Genomic DNA, 17,177 nt, shown 5'->3' on the forward strand with positions numbered 1-17,177 from the left:
TGGGCGGGTGAGGAGCATCGCTAGGCGGATGTGACGTCACGTTTGCTCGCAGCGTTCCCGCGCGGTATGTTTACATTTTTCCGAGTGCTGCCTACATGGCGTACGTGCCGTAGCGATTCAAGTAGTCGCGTTCGACAACGCAAGAATTCATAAACTGGCGATGGTTGTCGCCCTGTCAGTCGTCGTTCAACAGCTCCAGCATCTTCTGGCACAACAGCTTTGCAGTTATCTGTTACCATCGGCCAGTTACCATCGGCCGACCAGGTGAGTGTTTTTTGGCGGGTTTGCAATCAGTTCGCATATCTCCTACTGCAAAGCGTGCTTTCTGTTTGCGGCAGTTATATTAGCGACGTTTACGAAATTGTTAACGGCGCGTTCTCGCCGTCTTGCATTATTGTTGCTGTTTATGCTGCTCTGTTCGCGTCTGTCGGCGATCGCAAGCTGTTGGCGGTTTGTTGCACGGCGCGGAAACCCGTCTCGCCCGTGGCGCTTCTTTGTCTCTTCTTCAATGTGGCGTCATTAACATCGCTTGTTATCCTATACGATTTTTCTAAGCAACGTGCCTTGTGCTAACCTCTCTTAATGTTGTAACGAAAATGAACTTGCTGTGCGATCTATACGTGAAGTTAGAGCGTGACAGAACGCTGTTGGCAAGGTTTTCGTGTGCGCGTGTGGTTCGTGAGGGCGTTGTAACACGCTGCTTTAGCCTCTTGCACCTCTTTCCTGCATGTAGTACTCTTGCTTGCCAGGAGTGCCTGCCAAGGATGCTTACTTGTTATGTGTTTTCATATTTAATAGTGAACCACTCAGCGTTCTATAACTGATGCAAATGCAGGCGGAACGACCCCGATAACTACGCAGGGCAGGGGCAGTGCTTGTGTGGTCTTCTCTGTCGTTTGCCCTTCTTTTCAGTCGTCGTAGATTATTTACTGTTGCGTGAACGTTGTTTGATTCTTCACGTTTCATTTTTCTCTTGCAGCATCTCCTGACTGCAGTCACGGTGCCCCTAGCCTGCGTGCAGCACTCATCCTGCCATTCTAGTGGGAACTGTTGTTCGCAGGCCACTTGTCACGACCTAACGGGTTCCCGCCCTTGCCTGGCTTATAATTGATGGTATACTTCAGATACACTGCTGCGTTCTTTCTCTGCATACATTTAAAGCGAGTGTTTACACTAACACAGCAGTGGATAGCCATGAAAGCAGCAGCGTGTGTACTGGTAATGCCTGTGAAAACAAAACCCAACGATCTACAGATCTATGCCAGCTTGACCATTACAAATCTTTCAGCGAGTGTCAAAGCAATGGACAGCTGGGGATATCTCGTGCGCTAAATTGTGTTCTTCTTTCTGTTTGTTTTCTATTTGCTGGTATAAATTTACGAATTGATAGTATGAGTAAAGTAGACAGAGAACAAAGTGATTGCGTTGCTCTTAGAAATGCCTTACACGAAATAAAACTGCTTCCGGCGAGTTCGCACTGCTCAGTGCGGGGAAAAAAGGTTCCGTATAACAAATAATTTGGTGCACCCAAACCCATCTGTGATGAACATATGTCATGCATGGATTATTTAAGGGCATGTTATTAGCTTTGGAAAAACAAGAAAGTGACCTCTTTCTTGTGCAGAAAACTAGTTTAGTTGTGATTTTGGCTCTTATCTGTCCAGTGTCAACAGGAATAGTAGCCTTGATGCGCGACTTTGCGGACACTTTCCTGTCACCTTCCTTCAATGTCAACACAGTGGTGGTGAAGACTCCTGGGCAGTCGAAATCGCATGATGACAGGCAGTTATATTCTACCACGAGAAGCACCCTCCATAAGCCGTGAGGCCTTGCTCTGTTTTCAGTTGGGGCTCCTTTTGTTGCCAAGTGCCTTGGTCTTTTTGGGTAAAGCTCCCAAAACAAGGTGGTCTTGTCCCTGTTGGAATTGTCATGTTGATCATACCTTTCACCCACAGCTTTCCAGTTCATTTCACTTTTCTAACCCAATTCTAATGTTATTAGTGTAGGGAAATCTGGTGTCCAGCAGCTTGCGTTTCAAAGGGAATAGATGTAGCAACTACATCAAGCACTAGCTGATTCTGATGCTTAGTGGACTTTGCAGTCCGTCCAAAGCACCACAAGGGGAAGCAGTGCTGGTCTTATGTAGTTTAGTACTTTGGAGCTGCAAAATTACAATGCACCTTTTATTACAATGCACCTTTTTTACCTCAATTTTTTTATGCTGCAGTGGAAATCATGCGAATGCATGTTTGTAAATGTCCATTCCACCAACAAATTCACGGCATGCCTTGACAGTAGGTGCAGTTTTATGCATCTAGATAATCACCTGTACCCATTTATCACAGGCCTGCAATTTGCACATGGTCGGATTTAAGCACCCTAAATGTGGCAAGTGTAACCGACCGTAACACACAATCTTGAAAACTGTACCTTATCAACGCGAAAGCAATAAGTGGCCCATTGACTAAGAAGCCACTATCCGCTGTCTGTACTAGCACAACAGCTCCTAAATCGGCCGGCAGTGCAAAGAGAGCAAAGAGTGGATTGAGTTCAAAACTTTGGGAAGAGTTCAAACTACATAGGAATCAAACCCAGGACATCCCTAGTGCAAGTCCAGCACCACATCCTTGACACCACTATAGCTCAGTGGGTCTAGCTGACTAAAGGTGGACCCAGGGAGCGCATTATGCCCTCAAACTGAAAAAAGTCCACAGGTACAAGCAACCCGACATACAATGAGTTTTAAATTTCTTGGCAATTCATTCCGTGGATATGGCGTGATTTTTTTTCCACCAGAATAACTGCCGGAGTGGCGATTCTTGGCATTGCGAGTAAAAAAGTGGACCCTGATTTACAAGGCTACCTGCTTCTACGATATCGAAAAGTAGCTTTCGTTAGCCGGCGCCTCGGAAATCACATCGCTCAGTTTGAAGAGAACAAACTGCAAGCAGGTGGAGATCAATCACTATTTCTACAATACATTAGATACAAACAGCTTCGTGAATATCGGCCCAGTATTTTTCACCTTGCTGCACATCGAGAATCGAATTTAAGAAGTGGTCTGAAACTATAAGCCAGCTTCCACATCTAAATGATGTACTAAAACACAAAAAAGTTTCCTATATGTGGCACTGTTTTCTACTTTCACCAGAGGCATGTGCTGCTGAAAACACTTTACTTTCAAGTGAACTATATCTAACGCTCTACCACTAGTAAATACTTCCCTTGAGAATTGAACAAAAAATCTAGTTTATTGTTTAGGAGAAAAGCAGTTTCGTTAGCTTTCGCACTCCACGAGGAGGACGGCCGATATTTGTGCGGATGTATTTGTTACTATGAGAAAGGCTGATTTTGGTTCACTTAGCGAGTGAGGCAAAAGACGCCAAAATGTTTATACCTGCGTGTACAGCAACTCTAGTTAGGTCGTGAAACTTTTGGAAAGGTCTAAAAGGTGGCGTTGGGGCAGCCCAAATATGGCCGATATTGGACGGGGAAGTGCAAATGGTCAAGAACTTATCTCTTTCTGTGGTAGGTGCAAAAGAAGTGACAAATGTAGGGCAACTGCTCGTTTTGCGCTTTGTTTTCCCTTGAGTAAAAATATTATTTTCAAGTAAAAATAGTTTGTAGGCTTCTAACCTCTTTCATTGCATTGAAAAAAAAAAGGCGGATATTGCTACCTATGCGGTTAGTTTTAAACATGTGATGATGACGGCAGTACAGCGTGCTGGTGTAGCAGAGAAATCCCGGCCGAACGCATCCCTGCAGCCGGCGCAGCGCCATGCAAGTCGCCAGAGAAGCGCGAGCTTCACGGACAGGTTCCCCAACCTCCGTCACAAGGCCGCTCGGAACTGGTTTCGGCGACTCTCCGCCAGGTGCATACGTCGTCTGCTCGGGGGTGCTTTGAACGAAGGTACCTGGCATGCTCTGTAATACCAGAGCTAAGGATTTCGCCATGGTGACTTCAAGAGCATAGACTACTTATCTGGATTAAATTTGGACAAACAAAAATTTGAGTGCAGTTGGGCTACAGCACATAGCCGTAACATCCCCACTCAGGTGAATTGGCCAGTCACGATGATAGCTGCTGTCAGAAGCTTATGGCTATTTCACCAATTTCCGTTTGTCTTAAAACAATGCTGCTTAAATTACACACTGGCCAACTGCACCTCATCGAGTATATTTTACGCTCCTAGCATTCTGCAGTAGCCTTGTTTAGTGTTAAAGAACTACGTATTTGATCACATGTGAAGACTGCGATTTCTGTTAAAGCATTTTGTGCTTTCAACCTGAATTGGTTGACGCTCGTCAATTCAACACTGGCTGCAAACTGATTGTGGTGTAATAAACATAAAACCTGGATAGAGTAAAAATACTGGAGTAAATTATGCTAGGCTTATACATTGCACAGCGTAGCTGTAAGCATCAAAATTCAACTTTTTAGGTTTCACGAGGAAAAGCTCAGCATAACTTGGGCCAGCTATGAAGGTTAACTGCAGTGGAGGGCTATAGGTTAAGTCAGGCCACCTATAAATCTTTGACATGCTTCGAAATCTTGGCACACATGCATTTTTTTTTCTGTTCTACCTAAACCAATGCTTTGGACTTTGGCCAAATGTTTTGTACGGGTTAAACTGCACAATGCAATTCCAAATAAGAATTGAACAAACGTACTGTTGTGTCCATTCGAGAATCCAGTGCTTGCCCAATATCGAAAATTGCCTCCAGCAATCGATTCAAGAAATGTACTTGTATGTCCAAGAGAGAAGCTCAAATAAAAAGTTACCCTACTTCAACTGCATTCCTTGCATATTTATTTATTTGAAAATATTTAGCACGAAAACAACAGAATGGTACAAACAGGCAGTGCTGTCACTTTTCGTGCTCTCTCTCTCGTGTTGTGTTGTGTTGTTTTTCCACCGTTTATTAATTTTAAAAATATGCCACATTTGCCATTTTAGTTGTTTTTATTTGTTTTGATGTTATGCTGTGTTGCCAACGAAACTTTGTAAATGTCTTCCCAAGAAAAAATATGAATACCTAGCATTTGTAAGTGTATGCTTCTTGATGGATAGCAACTCTCACTATATGAAAGTGAAGCCAAGAAAACACCAAAGTCATCACAAACACTGAAGAATGTTTATTGACATGGCATCACATCACTTGCTGGACAAGCAACAAGGCACCATAATGCTGCTCACACAAGAGTGCGAAGCAAGCTCCGCGGCTAAAACCACTTGATAAAAATACAAGCAGGCGCTTATCTGCCCCAAGGTGACCCTGAATGAAAATGTGACATGCGCAACACTGGAAATCAACAAAAGTTATTGGGTCAGGCATAAGTGAAAAGTGCGGGCAAAAGTCGAGGGCACTTTCATGTGTTGGATGACGAGACTGCTGGCACAAGACGGGAAGGATCGAAGGGTGGTAACTCAGTATTGTATGGTTACAAATACGTGCAGATTGCTACTCACTGGACCAAAAGTGCTTGAAGACCCTGATTTTAAAGCAAAACTTTCTATGACTCACCAGTGGAATATGCCATGCCAAAAAGGCATTGCAGAAAAGCCAACTTTTTCTGACAATGATAATGATCGTGGGTAAAGAAGTGCTGAAAGAAAAAAACGCTTCCTGCAGTCAGAAACAAATCAGGACCCTCGCGGTGTGAAACCAACATCTATTCCGTGACACCATTGCAACATGGTCAAAGTAGTTTGAATCTGGATAGCGGTGCATCGAGATGCAAAATTAGACAAAAATGGTGCACCTCACATTCTAATGACGACGACAGTTGAACACGAAGCTTTCGTCAAGCAAAATCAAGCGGCGAAGTTTCAAAGCCACTGCAATCAAAAGTCCAAACAGCATGCAAGTAAAAGTGATAGCTCAAACAGGCAACGTCCAAGCTCAGATGACAATCAAGCAAGGAATCCCTTACGAGAAAACTGAGTTAAACTGAAAGGCAGGTTCTCCTAGACACCCTTCCCACTAACTTACAACCAAATTCCTTAAATGATCTCTTGCGTCCCTCGTACCCACCTAATTTAGCGGAGGCAGTGTGGGACACACTCCTGCATTTCATATACCGACCCACTATTTTTCCCTTGCTATTTCCCACCCATACCCGTCGTGAACTTTAACTAATCGCTACTTCTAAGGGGGTCTGATGCACTAGCAAGAGGCCCCCGGGTGTTTTTTTTTACATTTCAATAAACGTTAATAAAAAAAAAGCCATTATTGTCGTAAGACAAAAGCGTGCACGTTTTTTTCCCTTGCAATTACAGCAACTAATGAACACATGACAGAACAAGTAACAGAGAGCAATGATGAAAGTGACAACCACAGATTTGCACATAACTGTGGAGAGGAACTCTCTGGATAGAAGACTGAGCAATAGAAGAGCACAGCAGCTGCGGCTGATTCTTCCCACGCAGCTGAACAGAGACGAAGAATACGGCAAATGGACAAAATTAAGGGTTGGGAGTCTTAGTAGCCACTGTACTTTCTTATCAACCAGGCGTATGGCTGGATGGTATAGATGAACAGCAACGTGGGAGCTAGAGGACTGCTTGCTGGCGACACTACTACCACCCAGTAGTCTGTACTCCACAGTACACAGTAGGAGGAAACAAACTGGAAGTGGGACTGCGAATTGCCATGATGTTACAAATGAAAAAAGTGCTGCATGGCTGTCACAAGTCAAGGTCAATCACCCTTAAGGGGAGGTGCCAAAACCCCTTAGAGAGAGGATGAAGACATGACATTGAATCTAGTGGCTAAAAATGAACCATTCATGTAGCACCCCACCGTAAAAGGGGATTGATCTTCACTCATTCCCTGAAATAAAGTTTAAAAGCAGTTCATCCAGGGCAGTTGCCACCAGCACCCTAGAGTAGTATGGTGGAAACACACCACAATCTTTGCTTTTGGGAGGTCTTTTACCGGGCTGTCTACCAAAAAACTCAAATTCTTTTTTTCTAAGGGGGCACCCTGGTCTTAAACAAAAAAACAACATGGTTTTTACAGTTAGGACGATAAAAATTGGGTGATGCATGTGGTTTTTCATTGAAATTGTAGATATGAAGTTTGTTTCTGTGTAAAACAACTATATTCAACTTTATTTGGCTTTTATGTTTGATTTTTTGACAGCCTTTGTAAAAAAACTGCTTGAGGGATGCAGCTGAACAAGGTACCGGTGAACTGTGCACAAATCAAGGACTGACTGCCATAAGACTAACATTATCATTATATATGGTCTGTAGCAGAAATGACAGCTGTTTGAAGTTTGGGCCTGGATGGCAACACCAGTTTTCCTGGTTCCCATTTTCTAGGCCCAAACTTCACATGGCTGTAACTTCTGCTACAGACCAGATAGAATGATAATGCTAGTATTATTGCACTCCTTGACTTGTGCACAGTTAACTGGTACTTTATTCAGCAGCGCCCCTCCAGCAGTTTTTTTATAAAGGCTGTCTTAACATCAAACATACAAATCCAAAAAAATTTGAATAGAGTCGTATTACACAGAAACAAATTTCATATCTACAGTTTCAATGAAAAACCACATGCATCCCCCGATTCTTATCATCATAACTGTAAAAATAAAGTTTTTGATCAAAAATTGATGTTCCTTTTTAACTCGAAGCTTTCTGGCCAGCTCCGGCCTCAAAGGTCAGCTGCGCCTGATCAAAAGGACTGTCAACGCGGCTTGAGCTCAAGGCATCCTGGAATGAGGACACCTCTCTGAAGCATTTTGCGCATTTAATTAAAGTTTATTCTCTCTCTCTCTCTTGCGACTTGAGCCAAAGTCCAAAATCTAAACTGCTTCGACCGTATCAGAAGGGTGCAGTCTGACAGACAATGGTTTCATAATGCAAGGGACACTGGTTCCATTATGACCATGGAAAGCGTTTTTTCTTGAGGTGCTTGATGTGCTTTTGCTTATCCTCATCGCTTTGTGAAACTCACTGTGTAAAGTTAGCTTTCCTGCAGTGCATTATGTAGCCACATTGAATGTAATCAGTGAGGTCCTGAAAGCTTCACTTTAACAACAGGAGTTACGTGCTTGTCAAGACCCTCGTCTCACAGCAAACTTCTCTTCACCAGCAGGCACAGGCTAGAGCCCAGTCAGCAGGTGCTGCAAAGACATGATGAGAGTATTTAAGCACGAACCTCAAGATGGAAAGGAGGTGGAGCAAAGAGCAAGAAAAATGCATCAGGAGGAGACTGCAAGCTCTGGGATGAGCAAGCTAGGTGTGGTGCTGTCAGGACACTGATGTCATAACCCAAGCCTGGGAACAAGCGGAGCAATAGCGCAGTTGTTCCAGCCTCCTCTGGAACAGCGATTCAGCTTCTCATGACTACCATCTTAGCGACCATGACTGCTCTAAAAAATTTGACACAATAGCAGAGAACCTTTCAGAAATACTGGACTGCAACCCAATAGATGGTATTCACTGAAAATTTCAGAGGGAGATTTCTTCACCCGACAACACTGGAAACCACCACGTCTGTGCCTGCGCATTGTGCCCACACCTCGCAGAAAAAAGAAAACCTCGGTGCATATCGTCTGCACCACTTCAACCTGATTGTCGGCCTTAGTATTAAGAGAAGACCTATTAATTGCACTCAAATTACGTGGTGGTGCTCTCCTTGCCCTCAAGAACTTTGCATCACTGTAGAGTGAAACTGCAGCTGTGAACGAAAGCGACACGGCATGCCAGAGGCAACGCTGCAGTCGCCTGCGACTACCGATGTTGACACAAGTGCCATTTAATGAACAGTTGAAAACAAAAACCAAATATTGCTTTCGAAGAAATGCTTTATGCACACGCCGGTTTATATTTATATTCTATATTTATATTAAATGAAGCCAGTGCACGTGATGCCATCTCCCGAGTTGTGCCATACTTGCACCGCTCACCCCCTTGCTGGTAGCCATGTGCTCGTACCGTGGTCAACTTCAAGTCTTCACCCCTTTCCTTTGAAATCCTTTGTGTACACGCACAACTCACCACATGCTATCGAAAAAGAAGAAATAAAAACGTGCATCACTAGAAAGCATAGCTGCTACCCCAGCAACAAGTGGAGGGGGCACCCTTTTGTTTGTTTTGCCCGAGACGACTGCCTAGAATGGCGGATTACCAGCCCGCGCATGTGCAGATTGGCAATAGAAAAAGGTCCATTACTGCAATCTCATGGAGTCCGACGTATCACAGACGCTGCGGCACATACATGGCGGCGCACACACAGGGTCGCCCACTTGTGGGCCACACCAGTGAATACAACCTATGAAGTGCTATACCCACCACCGATATAGCATTATCTAGGTGCAGTCAGAAACACTTTTTTATATGTTTACACGTACTTTCAAGCGTTCGGAGGGTCAACATGGCTGCTTGTCACTGCTTCTGACCGATCATCCATGGGTCGATCCCACCAATCTGGCTGCCACAAATCACGGTAATAACGCGGAAGTCTTCAATTGTGGGCCGGACTGACACACACGATTCGCGCCAGGGCTGTCAAGCTGGTGTGGCAACTTTCTGATCGCGGCGTTAACACGCCACAGTGGTTCGAACACTTTCCCAGTATGATGGTAGCTATTTCTGTCGTCGTTGGTTTGTCGCATAATGCATGCTTTATTGATGTTTAAGTTCAAGACCTGGCAAGCTTCTCTAGCTCGCCCAGAATTTCTCGATACGCAACTCTGAGCTGACGTGTGAGCACGTCTGTTTGTCGTGTGGTTCCTTGTTAATGAGCCAGACCATGCAACTGAACGGTGCGAATGCAGATTTGATGCTTTCAGCACGTTTCACTTTTTTCTTCGATCAACAAGAGAGAAACTGTCAGTAATGCTCGTAGAAAGACGGGGCGAGTCAGAAATGCTGCTTGGACACTTCCTAGTACCATAGAAATAGTGTACTTAATCTTCCCGAGAGCCAAAGCATCATTTTAGGTTGTAGTGAAACAGACCAGAAAACACCCCTGCCCTTTTTCTTGTCCGTTCTCTTTGAAGCACTCCTTTGTTTATGTATTGAAAACCAATTTGTGCAGCGGCACACTTCATTAGTTATTTGTGTATATGGCTAATTTTTCACATTTTAACATTTATATGTTCTCATTGTAGTATGATACTAATCTTGATCAGTGCATTTTTGAAGCAGAGGTGTTTTCTTCAGGTGGCAGTTCCTTTTCTCTACAAAAAAGTGCTTGCTGTAAACAGCATCAAACAACAAAAAAGGAAATCTGTTTTAAGTAAGGAGGAAAAAGGTTTCACGTCAATTTATAAGGCTGAGACAAAGATTATGGCACTCACTACACGTTTTGCGGTTCCCGTAGGGCTAACAAGCGATTTGCAAAAAACTGGACAACACTTCCCATGGTGCGGAAACCGAAGATGTACTCCTGCAATTAAAACACGGAATTATCGCTGCCCCTTCAAAGGTAGATAATTGAACCATTTTGGCACTTGATCTTTAGAAAGCTTTGATCGCGTATCACACCAGGCTATTTTGTGTAACGTTGCCACTTTCACTCCGGGTCGTTGCACATACAACTATATCCGTAACTTCCTTTCGACCACACGGCTGTTATTCAGCTCGGTGACCTACAATCCGACACTATCCATTTCCCAACCATTGGCACGCCTCAAGGCGCAGTATTATCCCCATTCCTATTTAACATTGCCCTAATCCACCTTCCCAGTAAGCTCGCCGCGATCCCTCGCTTACTCCACAGCATATACGCCGATAATATTACGCTGTGGACCACCAGAGGCAGCGACTTTCAAATCGAGGAGGTTCTCTAACAGGGAGCTGACTTAGTTACCGCCGCCGCGCAAGTTGGGCTTGGATGCTCACCTGAAAAATCTGAGCTTTTAATCCTCCCTGCCAAATCAACCGGCAACCCAGCCCAGACACCCACCATTGAGGTCCGGATTGATGGTAGAGATGTTCCCCAAGTGGTAGTCCTGAAAATACTTGGGCTCTGCATACAGCGCAATTGTGCAAACATTAAGTACCTAGCACAGCTGACTTCTCAGGTGAATCAGACGAACGCCCTCATCCGCAGGATTGCTGCCCGCTACAAGGGGTTCAAAGAAACGGAGCGTATCCGGCTGATACAGGCATTTGGGCTCAGCCTTCTCACTTACTCTCTCCCGTATCTCTTGCCCTCGCGTACCGAACTCTCTAAAGTCAACTGCCTCATTCGAAAGACCTAAAAAACGGCGCTACAAATCCCTCAGAGCACTACCACTGCCAGACTCGAGAAACTCGGCATTTACAATACTGCGGAGGAACTCATTGAAGCCCACCTTATCGGTCAGCTAAATAGGCTCTCATCCACCCCCACCGGTCACACTCTCCTTGTTACTCTTAACCTTAAAGCCCCTATCCTCTGCGATGACAGGCTCCCGGTACCAGCCGACATTCATGGCTCCCTCACTATTTACCCTTTACCGCGCAATATCACCCTGTTTTCAACAAGCAGCGTAGGGAACTACGAGCACAAGCACTTACAGAGAAATACCCCGTCCACCCCACTACAGTTTACGTGGACGCAGCTTGCTATCGATGGCAGGATGCATACGCTGTCGCAGTAGTAATCAACTATCCCAACACTCCTCCTCTTAAATCCCAAACAGACCGCACCAACTGACCCGCTGAGGCGGAAGAGGCGGCAATAGGTGACCGGTAAAAAGCGCAAATGCTCATGGGTGCATTGTCTGCTCCCGCGGAGTTCTGTTACTTCCGGTTCGAGAGCTCTCCTGGCCTCCCATACGCCGACGGCTTTCACGCGCGCTTGTGCTTGTTGTTTATCTGTTTCCACTGAAAAAAAAAAAAAAAACCGCTCATGCTTCGCACATTCAAGGTGTAACAACAATGAATTCTACTAGGGGCTTCTCTGAAAGGTTAGCACTCTGTGATAAATAAACAACACGCACACACGCACGTGAAAGCCGCCGGCGTACGGGAGACCAGGCGAGATCTCGAACCGGAAGTGGCTGGAGCAGACAACGTACCCATGAGCCTTTGCGCTTTTTATCGGTCACCTATTGCGCTAGCCCTTACACATAGGCCGCCCCCTATCACTATCGTCTCGGATTCGAAAACGGCCATTCGAAATTACGTCAGAGGCATGATCTCGCCCCTGGCGCTCGGAATTCTCCTCAAAAATCCTCCTACCATACAAATAAAGCTGATCTGGACTCCGGCCCACATGGGTGTGGGGGGAAATGAGGCAGCACATAGGGCCGCTCGAGAGCTCACCGTCCGAGCAGGCCCTAGCCTCGAACCCTTTCACGGAGCCCTATCAGCTCGGGACAGTCTCTTGACCTTCCAAGACATTACGGCACATTACCGCCTCTCACGCCGCCAGCTCCCCCCCGCACACCCGGATTTATCCAACAGGGAAGAACGGCTATGGCGACTGGTGCAAACCCATACCCTCCCATGTCGCTACCACCTGCACCATATTTATCCTTCCGTCTACCCCTCCACCAACTGCACGGCCTGTGGAGCAGTGGAAACACTGGACCATCTTCTTTGGAACTGTCCCCACAACCCCTATCCTCTCTTAGCAGACGGTGGGCACTGGGCTGAGGCACTGGGCAGCTCCGACCTGTCTACCCAACGGGTGGTCACGGCGAGGGCTGCTGCGGACACCGGTACGCCGGTCACCACGTCCCCTAAGGGGCCTTTAAAGGCTCAATAAAATGTTTGTCCTCCTCCTCCCATGGTGCGGTCACATGAGGTTCTGCACAGATGGCATCTGGCCCCATTTTGTCTGACTGGCAATGAAAACTGCCTGCTTCAAAATAACAGAGACATTTTTAAGCCACATTTATATTCAGGCAAAAAGTGTTGTGCAGCCATTGCATGTAATGTTGCCTAGTATGAAAAATTGTGCTCAATAGGTTTCTGAGGAAAGCTGGTTTCAAGAATTGCATTGTGCCATAGTACAAAACAAAATTAACTATAAATGAAAAACAACACAACAAAAGTCCTGAATTTTGCCATGCATATTTTTGTGCTCCTTTTCTATCATGTTTACAACCAACATAGCCATACTGTTAATTACATTGCACCTTTGGTCTCATAGGTCACCCAGAAAGGAAATCAACTGAAGTCGAGGAAGTAGTGTAAGGAAAATTCACTTTATATTGTAAAACAACAACAGTATTAATGTATTCTTGAAAGCGTAAGAAACAACAGCCTCGCCTGGACCTTTTTCAAATGTAAAATAGTTTCTTCTTGTCTTCTTTTTATTTTATGGTGAAGGAATGGGGCTGCTTCTTTTCCTGCAGCTTGTTAAGTTGGCCATTTTTTATGTGATCAGGTATTTAAGCATTCAGGAGTAGACGTGTCCTGATCAGGTATATCTTGAGTCCAACTGAGTAAAGCGTATTCTGATTTTTATCATGCTAAGGGTCATATTCTGAATGCTCCCCATGAGCACAAACGAGTTGCAGTGAATGAATGAAGATAGCACGGAATTCTTTTATCAACACGTAAATGCCTAAGACTAGTTCACATACTTGAACAAATCACAAGCACACCATAAACTTAATGCGGTTGCCCAGCAGTTGGGCAACACGCCACTATTTAAACTAAATGCATATGTTACTAGATAGTTTCCCTCCAGCTTAGAGACTGCCTTTTCCATGTATTTTCTAGTTCATAAATATACCATAGAATGCTTGGCTGCAGCAGCTCTCATAAATTACAAAATGACAAGAATAAGATGGGCATTGCTTCCACAGATGATCCCTTTGTATCATTCCTGACATGAAATAGCCAAGTGAATCTTTTGACCTTGGTAACAAATTGTTTCAAAGCACAGTGCAAACCGTGATGAACAAACAGCATTGCGTCAGGTGCATAGCCTGCGACACTGTCCAGCTGAAAAAAATATCTAATGTCTTTCTGCTTCATTTTCCCGTGTCTACATATGCAAAGTGCCTTTATTAACAATAAAAGCAGGGCGGTAGGAGGGGTGTAAAACGTTTAAAGAGCGCACTGCAAAATAATGTGACACGGTTTTTTTAAACATTATGTATGAGCTGCCTCACGTAAGAGGCATTTCTTACAACATTCTTAGCCCTGTATGGCTTTCTCACACAGCTTAGATGTCGTGCGAAAAAGGCAACTTAGTCTAACAGCTCAAGGCGAGGTAGGTGCACCTTCTCCCGTTTGCACTCAAGAGTTTACATGAAAAGGCATTAAGTAATTGCATCATAATCGAGTAAACTGAGGTCACTTCACACTATGAGGCACAGGGCAGTGTGGTAGAACTCTCACTCAAGGATCTTTAGCGTAAACCAAGACATCGTGTACAGAAGGTTAATTTTTTTGGCTTTATAAATTCAATGCAGCCCCGGCAGCCAAGAATCGAACCCAAGACATTGTACATCCCTGCAGCCATAGGAAACAATGTGAGATCTGAGCAATCTGGCACCTGAGAAATCTCATTAAGACGAATAAAGCTACAGTGTGATATTACTTAGTGTTTACAAAAACCAAGGATAGACAGCATAGGGGCACTAGATACATCCTTGCTTACACAAAACTCAAGAGTAAAATTAAAAAATATATATATATGACGCGGGCATCCGAGGCACGGTATATCTATGGTGTTGACTAACACCATGTACTGTGCCCTGGCCGACCACATAATTTATGTTCCTGCCTCCACTGGAAGCTGGAAAGCACTGTAAACGGCCCTGTGGTCAGCCATAACCCATTACACGCCCAAGACTACAGTGCAAACTGTTGTGACGGAAACCACGTCGGTGCTGTTTGCACGAAGGTCACGCCAGCCCACCTCATAGATTGTGCTATATCGGTAGTGCATATAACAATTTCTGGTGGGACTTCACTAGGTGGTACATATAGCATCATCCATAAATTTTCAACAGTAAAAAAATGAAGGTAGTAATTAAGCAGTGCATGAGCTATCCCTACCTCTTCATTGTTTCACTAGTTACTGAAAGACTTGTATTTGAAAATGTCAGGCTGGAATGGATGCATAGACCAGGTTGGTTTTTTGACATTGGCATAAATAACTAAACTTGATTTTTAGTACACACGCTGCTGTCTTCATGGCTATCAACTACCGTGTTACTGTAAACCCTCGCTTGAAATGTACACGGAGTGAGAACGCACTGGTGGATCTAAAGTATACCATCAAATAGAAGCCAGGAAAAGTCAGGAACCCGTTTGGTTGTGACAAGTGGCCTGCACTAGAATGGCAGGATGAGTGCTGCAGGCAGGCTAGGGGCACCGTGACTGCAGTCAGGAGATGCTGCAAGAGAAATAAATGGAACATGAGGAATGAAGCACCGTTGAGGCAGCAGTAAGTAAACAATCTAGGATGACTAAAAAAAGGGCAAACGAAAGCGAAGACCACACAAGCAGTGCTCTTGCCCGCCCTGCGTTATCCAGGTCGTTCCCGCTGAATTTCCATCGGTTATTGAACGCCGATTGGCCCCACTATTAAAGATGAAAACACATAACGACGTAAGCATCCCTTGGCAGGCACTCCGGGCAGCAAAAGTGCTGGATGCAGCAACGAGTGCAACAGGCTAAAGTAGCGTGTTACAACGCCCTCACGAACAACACGCACACACGAAAACCTTGCCAACAGGGACCTGTCACGCTCCTAACTTCACCAACAGATCGTACTGCAAGTTCATTTTTGTTACAATATTAAGATCGGTTAGCACAAGGCACGTTGTCTAGAAAAAGCGTCGAGGAAAACAAGTGATGTTAATGACGCCACATTAAAGAGACAAGGAAACGTCATGGGCGAGACGGGTTTGCAATGCGAGCGAGTTCCCGCGCCGTGCAACAAACCGTCAACAGCTCGCGATCGCCGACAGACGCGAACAGAGAATGCAAGACGGTGAGAACGCGCCGTTAAGAATTTCGTAAACGACGCTAATATAACTGCCGCGAGCAGAAAGCAAGCTTCGCAGTAGGAGATATGCGAACTGATTGCAAACCCGCCAAAAAACACTCACCTGGTCGGCCGATGGTGGACAGTTGAACGCCCACAGATAACTGCAAAGCTGTAGTGCCAGAAGACGCTGGAGCTGTTGAACGACGACTGACAGGGCGACAAACATCGCCAGTTTATGAATTCTTGCGTTGTGAACGCGACTACTTGAATCGCTACGGCACGTACGCCGTGTAGGCAGCACTCGGAAAAATGTAAACATACCGCGCGGGAACGCTGCGAGCAAACGTGACGTCACATCCGCCTAGCAATGCTCCTCACCCGCCCAAAAGGTCGGTTAATTCCTCTCCTGAAGGGCAGGTACCGCCACCGGCATTCCACTGACGAGCGGTTCGCCACGGGCGGCGCTGTTCACTGAAACGACGGTGGTGCCATACAACGGCCGCCCGGTCCCTATAGCCTTCATTCAGCAAGCAGTGCGGTGTTTTGCACTTGTCTTTTAAAGGGACACTGAAGTGAATTTGTCCAGCTCCCGTTTTTGCTTGCACTGTGTAGACTGGCTCAAATTAACACACTATTCATCGTTTATCCGGTTGACAAATTGGTAATTATTTTACAAAGCGCGAAAGAAGAAAAACTACTATGCGCGGTTTGCGGCGGCCGCACCAACTAAAGGCTGTGACGTCAGGAGGGGGGGCACCGTGATTGGACGATGCCCAAGGTTAGCAATCAAACAAGTTTCGGTTTCGGTTCTGTAAAACAACATGCTTGACATCTGATGGCGTTGTTGGATGGGCATTCTCGATATCTCAGTTATCGCCGTACCGCGCTTCTGCCATGTTGTCGGCTGTCAAATGTCTAAGATAAACCTCCCAGGGCGGCTTGGAATCGTAGAAATCACTAGACGAGGCCTACGCAGTGGATGAACGTCCTCCGCGTCACCGCAGACTCTCAAATGCCATGCGCTTTTCCCGCAAATTCGGAGCTTGCCTCACTCATGTCTGTTCGTAAAAAGCTAGTTCGCACAAGGCCAAGGGTGTGCTGATTCAGGCCTGGGCCCACTGCCCGCAAGCAGTCGGTGCTTGTGGCAACAGCACGCCAACGAGAACTCGCTAGCGCGTCATTGTCAGTATGCGCGCGTTCTGCGATCTCGCTCGTGGAGCAGTGAACGTTACGGCCCAAAAATGGTGAACTCAGTTCAGAAAACATCGGCCGCATAC

At 45.5% G+C, this 17,177-nt stretch overlaps 1 long non-coding RNA gene across 1 annotated transcript; it reads right to left on the minus strand.

Moving 5' to 3' along the window:
- Positions 1 to 7,575: 7,575 nt before the first annotated feature.
- LOC144137787 (uncharacterized) lies at positions 7,576 to 16,293 on the minus strand. The gene is made up of 3 exons (XR_013315735.1): positions 16,022 to 16,293; positions 15,184 to 15,303; positions 7,576 to 8,134 (listed from the first exon to the last, which is right to left on the minus strand). It is a non-coding gene; the product is annotated as an uncharacterized LOC144137787 (long non-coding RNA).
- Positions 16,294 to 17,177: the final 884 nt, after the last annotated feature.

Source organism: Haemaphysalis longicornis, unplaced genomic scaffold, assembly GCF_048455015.1.
Source record: "Haemaphysalis longicornis isolate Haplotype H1 unplaced genomic scaffold, Haemaphysalis longicornis Haplotype H1 scaffold_5, whole genome shotgun sequence".
NCBI lineage: Eukaryota > Metazoa > Arthropoda > Arachnida > Ixodida > Ixodidae > Haemaphysalis > Haemaphysalis longicornis.